We start from the raw sequence: 8,498 nt of genomic DNA on the forward strand, positions 1-8,498 counted from the left end.
TTCCTTCCTTCCTTCCTCCCTCCCTCCCTCCCTCCCTCCCTCCCTCCCTTCCTTCCTTCCTTCCTTCCTTCCTTTTATTTTTCTTGGGTTTTGTTGTTGTTGTTTTGTTTCGTTTTGTTTTGAGACAGGCTCCCATTATGTAGCTCAGGCTATTCCAGAACTCACTATGTAGATGAAGGTGAACTCAAAAGAGTTCTGCCTGCCTCTGCCTCCCATGTGCCATCACGTCTAGGTTGGAGTTTCTGAAGAAAACACGATTTAGAATGGACGAAAAGGGAGGAATACCACCGAAGTGTGGTCTGAGGAGTCTGTGAGGGGACTGTGATTTAGTTTCTACTCTGGAAGGAAGTCCTTGCTGTGAGGCCCAGAAGAGCACTGTTTCTATCCTTCCGACCATCTGTGCTGAATTTCTGCACTGTTCATCCTCCTACCATAAGCAGCAACAGTGGGTTTTCATTAATTAAAAGACAACACAAAAAGGGATCATGAGTGGAAAATATTTCAGAAACCATGCTCTCTGGGTATTGTTACCAACCTGGTTCTTCACTGAGAACCAGTCATGGCCCCTTGTAGTCTTTTTGCCACTTACAATTATGGTTCATGGGCAAGTGGGCAAACAAAATTGAAATGAGCACTTCGGTCTTCGTAATATACTTACATTTTTTCTGTGTCTAGCCAAAACACTTAGTAACCACGACTCGGCTGCATTCTCTGCTATCTATGATCTGATTGTCCACCTTAGAAAAGCCAACAAATGGATCAATGCTGCCACCATGGTTGTTAGGAAAGCTCTAGCACACTGGCACTCATCTTTGTCAATCCCCTTTTAATGTGATGTCCTTCATTGTAAATGTGAACAGGAAAACAAACAAAAAAAACCCACGGAAGCAAAGTGCATTTGTCAGAGTCCTCTCTAGGTAAAGAAATTTGGAGGGCTCAGTGACGTAGGGACCTTAATAGAACACTTTTCAAGGGTCTTACTGTTAGCCTACAAAATGGCTTTGCTGTGTCTTTTATGTCTCTTGGGGCTTTTGTTCTGGGCAGTGAAAGACCCCGGTAGTGCAGATACTTTTGCAGTTCTTCGGAGAATTCCACAGCAAGGAAGAAAAAGTCTCTCCTGTTGCCCAGCTTATGAGTATGAGCCCACTTGCAGGTGGATCATCAAGCCCTGGTCAAGGCTTTTGATCTTTGTCCAGATCTGACTAAATCCCATGAGAATACTTGAGTCACATTGCCACCACTCCCCACACACACTGAGAGGAACAGCAAATGTTTTGAAATATATATATATATATATATATATATATATATATATATATATGAGGTTTATTTAGGTGGATATGGAGAGAGAGAGAGAGAAGGGAGAGCAGAACATGATGGGGGAAAGAAAGAGAGAGGGAGGAAAGAGAGAGAAAGGAAAAGAGAGAAAAGGGGAGAGAGGGGGCGCCCCGATAGAGAGGAAGGATCAAGAGAGAAAGGACCAAGAGAGCAAGAGCTGTTTTGAACTCTTATAATGCACAAAGTAAACAAATGTTTATTGTCTGTGTTTTTTTTTTTTTTTTTTTTTTTGTCAATTTTGATCACAGAGTTCGGGTGGTGGCATGAATTTTTTTTTTTTCCTGATTCCTGGGTCACAGCATAAGACAGGGTTTTTCTGTGTAACCCTGGCTATAGACCAGGTTGGTGGCGAACTAAGAGAGATCTTCCTGTATCCTCTCCCACTGAGGCCTGATAAGGCAGGTGAGTTAGGAGAAAGTGACACAGAGTCAGAGACAGCCACTACTCCCGTTGTTAGGGGACCACGTGATGACCAAGCTGCACATCTGCTACATATGTGTGAGGGGCCTACCTCCAGCCCATGCATGCTCTTTAGTTGCTGGGTCAGTCTCTGTGAGGCGCCATGGGCCCAGGTTAGTTGACTCTGCAGGTCTCCTTGTGGCTGTTGATCTCTCCCTCTATCCTTCCTTCTACTCTTCTGCAAAACTCTCCAGCTCTGACTATTGCTTGGCTGGGTCACAGCATTTCTTTTTCTTTTTCGTTTTTTGGAGACAGGCTTTCTCTGTGTAGCCCTGGCTGTCCTAGACTGGCTTTGTAGACCAGGCTGGCCTCAGACTCACAGAGATCCACCTGCTCTGCCTCCTCAGTGCTGGGATTAAAGGCGTGTGCCACTGGGTTCTTAAGCAGTGTTGAATCCAACATTCCAGCTTTCTGTTCTATGGCTTCTCTAGTTGGAACAGAGAGACCAACTCCCTCCATATTGTGTTTCTCTGGCCTTGTGTTTATTCTCCCAACCCTACAGTGAATGAGGTCAAAGCCAGGACCTCCTGCTTGGTAGTAAGCATTCTACCACTGACCTGTATCCCCAGAACTCTGACAGGCAACGCTGGCCACCACTCTAAGGTTCACTCCTAATTTTTCCAGTGACGTTTTAAGCATACAGTTTAGGCATTACATTTCATTTTACTTAGAACAGCTGGACTCGATTCTGTTTTCACTGACTGACAGAGCCACAGCATATTTGGGCTGCTTCTCATATCCCACAATTGTCCCCATGGCTACTCTAGCCAATACAAAAACATGGCGTAAAGCAACAAATCAACGGCTTCAGGCCTGTAAGGTAAAATCAGAAATCAAGTTGTTGGCAAGGGTGTGCTTTCTTTCTCTCATGGCCGCAGGGTGGACTCCTTTGCTTCTGTCAGTCTCTGGTGTTTGCTGGCAACTTTCAGCACTTTTGACTTACTGAAACAGTGGGCGTGGTATCTAGTCAGCTTCTTGTCATTCTATTTGCAGTGTCTCCCATGTATTATCTTCTTCAGTGTTTGTCTCTGTCTCTTTCTCCTCTTCCTCCTCCTCCTTCCCTGTCTCCTTCTTTTCTTCCTTGTTTCCTTTCTTCCTTCTTCCTCTTCCCCCTCTCCTTTTCTCCTTCTCTCCTCTTCCCTTTCTCCCTTCTTATTCTTCCTCCTCCTTTCCTTCGTTCTCTTCATCTCCTCCTCTTCTTGTCTTCCTCTTTATTCTCCTCCTTCTCCTGTTCCTTCTTTCCTTTCTTCTTTTTCCTGCCCCTCCTTCTCTTTTTCTTCTTCACTCACCCTCCTCTCTTCTTTGACAGTCTCATGTAACCTCGGCCGGCTTCAAACTTGCTCTATAGCCAAGTATGGCCTTGAACTTTTGGTCCTTCTGCCTATGCTCCTTCCATGCAGGATTTCAGGTGTGCACTACCCTGTTCCATTTATATGGTTCTAAAGAGCAAACAAAAAGGGCTTTGCAGATGCTAGACAAGACTTGACCAAAATGAGCTCCATACCCAGATCTCAAAATTGTTTTCATTTTTATTTATTAAAATTATAGATTGTTTATTTTTGCATGTACATGTGTGCATTATATGCGGGGGAAGTTGGGTGTGCAGGTGGCGGTCAAAGAATAACTTTTGACAGTTGGTTCTCTACTTTTACCTGTATGTGGTTTCTGGGGATTGGACACAGTCGCCAGAACTGTACAGCAAGCATCTTTACCTGCTGAGCGATGTTTCCAGCCTCACTTCTGCAACTTTTTAAATTTTATAAGGATGGTAGTCATACTAGTCCACCATAGCAACCATATCTCAAATGTATTAGTTTTGTAAAACTGTCGCTTTTTCATGTAGGATTGAGAGATTAGGAGGGATTGCCCTCCTTGTAATCAGCTCTTAGAATCCATCAAGGTTGATACCATCAGGCATCATCTTTTAGTTTCCCAAATGAAAAATTTACATATAAATGTCTCAGGGATGCGTTTACAGTCCTCTCCTACCTTCAAAGCCTATTGTCGAAGAACTAAAGATCTCATGGTGGGGAAAAGTGATTGTGTTATAGAAAAACAAAGAATGCTAATAAATATCAATCTTGTTTCTGCCATCCATTTGTTCTTATATTGCCTGCTTTCTGCAAAATTACAAGGCTTTCTTTTTTCAGGGTGCTGATGACAGTCTTGTGTATTTGTAATCATGTTCTTAGTTCATTTGCTGGTATCATGGATGCCGAGATGGTGCACACCATTTCTCTTCTTGCCACTCCTTTGCCTTCCTTTCACAGTGTACACTTAGGATTTCTGCTTAAACATCTTCCTAGGAAACATTTCCTTGACCATCCAAAACTAAAACAACCATGGGTTCATTTTCAATCTCATGACTTAGATGACTCAGCTTGCCTTTCTACTAATACTTTATCTCTGAATTGTCTTCTTGTAGTCTAGCATTTGCTCGTGAAAAACCTCACCAACGTGCTAATCATTATCCTTGACAGATCTACAATGTCTATGTGGATGTTTGAATGAGAGTGGCCCTCATAGGCTCTCATATTTGAATGCTTGGATCCCAGCTGGTGAACTGTTTAGGAAGAATTATGTGGCCTTATTGGAGGAGGTGTACAACGGGGGGTGGGCTTTGGGTTTCAAAAGCAATGCCAGGGTCAGTCTCTCCTTCTGTCTGCCTCCAACATGCAGATCATTATATAAGCTCTTAGCTACTGCCCTGGCACAATGGCTGCTTTTCTGTGGCTATGGTTTTTGTCGTGATGGTCATGAACTCACCCTCAAATTGGTAAACAAGCTCCCCACTAAATGCTTTCCTCTATAAGTTGCCTTGGTCATGCTGTCTCTTCACAGCAAGAGAACAGTAACTAACGTCCTTGGAGGAGATCTCCCTGTTCTCCCTGCCCATTAGGGAATCTGAGATTATTGACTTTTTCCTGGGTACATCCCTAAAGGATGGGGTTCTAGAGATCTGCCATGGCAGAAGCAGACATCAGCTGGCAAGTTCAAGGCTGTCGCTATTTGGGACTACAGTGGTTATGTTGGTTTGGGTGTAAAGCACTCCAAGGAAGTAGCCACTGACTAGGGGCCCTAATCTTGGCCAAGCTTTCCATCATCCTTGTACAGAGAGGCTACTTGGGGAACAGGATTGGCAAGCCCAACACCGTTCCGTGCAAGGTGACAGGCCGTTATGGCTCTGTTTTGGTGTGTCTCATTCCTTCCCCTAGAGGCACTGGCATCCTCTCTGCTCCTGTGCCCAAGAAGCTGCTGCTGATGGCCAGTACTGATGATTGTTCCATATCAGTGGGGTCTCACTGCCAGCCTGGGCAACTTTGCTAAAACCACCTTTGATGCCATCTTCAAGACCTGCTGCTACCTGACCCCCGACCTCTGGAGAGAGACTGTGTTCACCAAGTCTCCTTATCAAGAATTCACTGATCATCTTGTGAAAACCCACACCACTGTCTCTGTTCAGAGGACTGAGGCTCCAGCTGCAGCTACCACACAAGGGTTTTTTTACACAAGAAAAACAAACTGAATTAAGTTTGTTCAAACAAAAGAATTTAAAAGTTGTTGATGTTCAATTAGTACAGCCCTTACCTAACACACAAGAAGTCATGGGTCCATTCCCCAGCGAGACATAGATTCTTTCTTTAAGAAAACAACAAGAAACTGTTCTCTCAAATTTCATGCTTACCTTGGAAGAGATAGAGTAAAAGTAATTAAGATGTGTAGGAGGAACGGAAGTCCTTGTGATCACAGTTAAGTACTCAGAGAACCATAAATATTAAACAGAAACAGTTGTCTCTTCAAAGAAATATAGCCTGTTTTCCATCCAGAAAGCTGGGAGCAGTTGTGGTTAATAGCCTGGCGACCTTTACTATCTGTGTGGCAGAGACCACTTATCTTGAGCGGTTTTTTTTTTTTGTTTGTTTGTTTGTTTGCTTTTTCAGTCAATCATATAACCTGTATTTATGGGAGATGTCACTTGTACTTTAAAGTTTCAAGATTGTCATGTCTTATTGTTGTGCACATTCAATTGAGTTAGTTATCACCAGAAATTTTTTTCACCAAATTCAGTTGTACTTAAATATGCCTATAATAAACCACTCAAGGATCACACTCTTGGAAGTTTGAATCAACACGGATTGCTGAGTCATGTTAAACTGAATGACCCTTTTTGTTTTTTTAAATCTTTTTAAAATTATCTATTTTTATTTTATGTACATTGGTGTTTTGCCTGCATGTATGTCTGTGTGATGGTATCAGATCCTGGAGTTACAGATAGTTGTGAGCTGCCGTGTGGGTGCTGGGAGTTGAACTCCAGGCCCTCTGGAAGAGCAGTCAGTGTTCTTAACTGCTATCTCTCCAGACCCCTGACCTCCCATTGGTAATTACTCTGCTTCCTGTAGTGGATGCAGAAACTCCCACCACACCTCCACTCTAGCAATATTGGGCCAAAATATAGTGAGGTTTATAATAAGCAGAATTTATTACAATATCAGTGCTATGAGCAAAGAACTCATTGAATAAAATGATATGGAAAGTCTAGGAAATGAAATTTTATTCACCCGTGAATCCACATTAATGTGATTGAAAGTTGTCCATAGATGTTCATATCAAAAAGGAAGGAAGGCTATGTGCTGCCTATCTGAGCATAGAAAAATCTAATTTACAGACTCAATTTTTAATAAAAGTTATTTTGGTATCGATTGTATGTCTCTGATTATTAACTCATTTCTACATTAGCTAAATATTTTGCAACAAATCACTATGGCCAGAAAAGCAAGACAGCTGTGAGGAAGGTGAACATGACAAGGAGGAGGAGAAAATCAGAGGAGAGGCGAGGGAGGGGGAGAAGCACCTCTGAGGAGGTTTTTCTTGCATCAAGAGCTTTCTCTCTAAGGAGGTTATTTAGGAAACTTCCTTGTGCTTTACTTTTTCTGCTTTTCCTCAATCTATTGGGGAAGCTTTTAAATCATATATACCAAATTTCACAATACAGTAAAAAGATAATAAAGCAATCAATGATGTTGAGTTTTGACTCAGGCAGAAGTGTACAGTTGGATGAGGATGGCACTTCCAGTCGGTCCCATGACACCTGTGCTGAAGGCAAGCCAGAGTGTATGCCACCTTGGTCTGTGTGTACCGCTTTAGCAAACCAAGACTGCTCATATCTGTGCTAGGTTGGAGTTCGGTTCCTAAGGCCTGGGTTCTGGCCTTTTCTTGTGAAGTTTTCGGGGCAGGAGACTAACTCTGTCTTTTTAAGGTCAGGCTCAAAACATGCCTGGAATGTTGTTCATCTCTATTGCCTTTCCTTAAATTGATCAATCTGAAATAGGAGGAGGGGGACAGATCCCAGGCCACCAAGAATACAGCCTCCCAACCTGTGTGTGTGCTTCTTCATTTTTAATTTTAATAAAATTAAAATTTGCTGTTGCTATCTTTTTTTCCCTGCTTTTAATTCTTTATTTAGCAGAGATGAGCCTGACCAAGACACCTAGAAGGGAAAATTTTGGGGGGGGTTTGTGTGTGTTCGTATGTGTGTGTGTGTGTCTGTGTGTGTATCTACTGCCTAGAAACCTAATTTACTTTGAGCTTAATTAAAATAATAAACGATTCCGTGCAGTTAGCAAGCAACCTTACCCTTCTCTCTCTAGTTAATCTGTGCATTCACTGGCCTTTCTTGGGAAAACATGAGCTACAGTATGATGTTTCATTGTATTGTAGGACATCTGTAAACGTTTCAAATCTCAACTCCCTAGAGAAATGGCACGAACGATCCAGAATCACAGATACGGAATTTGACACTTTCTTCAGAAGTGGTCTTTTCAAAAGCTGACAGTAAAAAACAAAAACAAAAACAAAACAAAACAAACACTGAAAAAGCATAAGAAATTGCTATGGCTTGACAAATGAAAAATGAAAGAACAATACAAACGGCACAACAAGAGACCAACAAACAAACAAACCGCCCCATCCCGTCAAACCAGCGAAAGCTGTAAGCAACCTCTGTTGCAAAAACCAATTATGTTGAGAACGGTAACAGCGGTGGTAGTACGAGAGAAGGCTTTCTGAGACTGAGGACCTCTGAATGTCGCCCCGGTGGTTAGATAACGTTAGTACGCGACTACGTTTCTCAGAAGTTGTTAACGCGGTTCAGATGACGAAGGGTAGTCTTTTGTTTAGGCCGTGACTACTCCCCCGTGTGTGTTGCTTCACTTGCAACGTAGGGAGAAACAGCAAAACAAAACAAGGAGTAGGTCAAACATGTCTAGACTGTCGAGTTTAGTCCTGGGTGGCATCGATGAATTCGGCGGTGCCAACCGCGATCTCATTGTTTTTGCCCCGGTTCCTATGACATCACCACAAAGCCAGACTCAACCGCGCCTCGAAGGCACCCGAAGTCTCGCGATACCGCGGCCGGAGGAGCGCGTTGTTGTGGGCGGGGCGAGGACAGCGAGTAACTTCCGGCCGGGCCGCTGTCCGGGTGGCGCGGCCGAGTCCTCGCGGGCCCCGCCGCTTCGCGCTCGCGCTGCCTTTCCTTCCCCCCCCGCCTCGTGCGGGGGGCTGGGCGGCCGCGGGAGGCCACTCGGACCTTCCCCGCGCCCGCGGCCCGGCCTGCGCCGTGGCTGTGCGCGCGGGGGCCCGGGGCCTGCGGGGCCGCGGCCTACCCGGGCCCGCCGCCCGGCCCTATGCGGCACAGCCTGACC

This window comes from Psammomys obesus, unplaced genomic scaffold (assembly GCF_907164565.1).
Source record: "Psammomys obesus unplaced genomic scaffold, mPsaObe1.curated_primary_1811, whole genome shotgun sequence".
In the NCBI taxonomy this organism is placed as follows: Eukaryota; Metazoa; Chordata; class Mammalia; order Rodentia; family Muridae; genus Psammomys; species Psammomys obesus.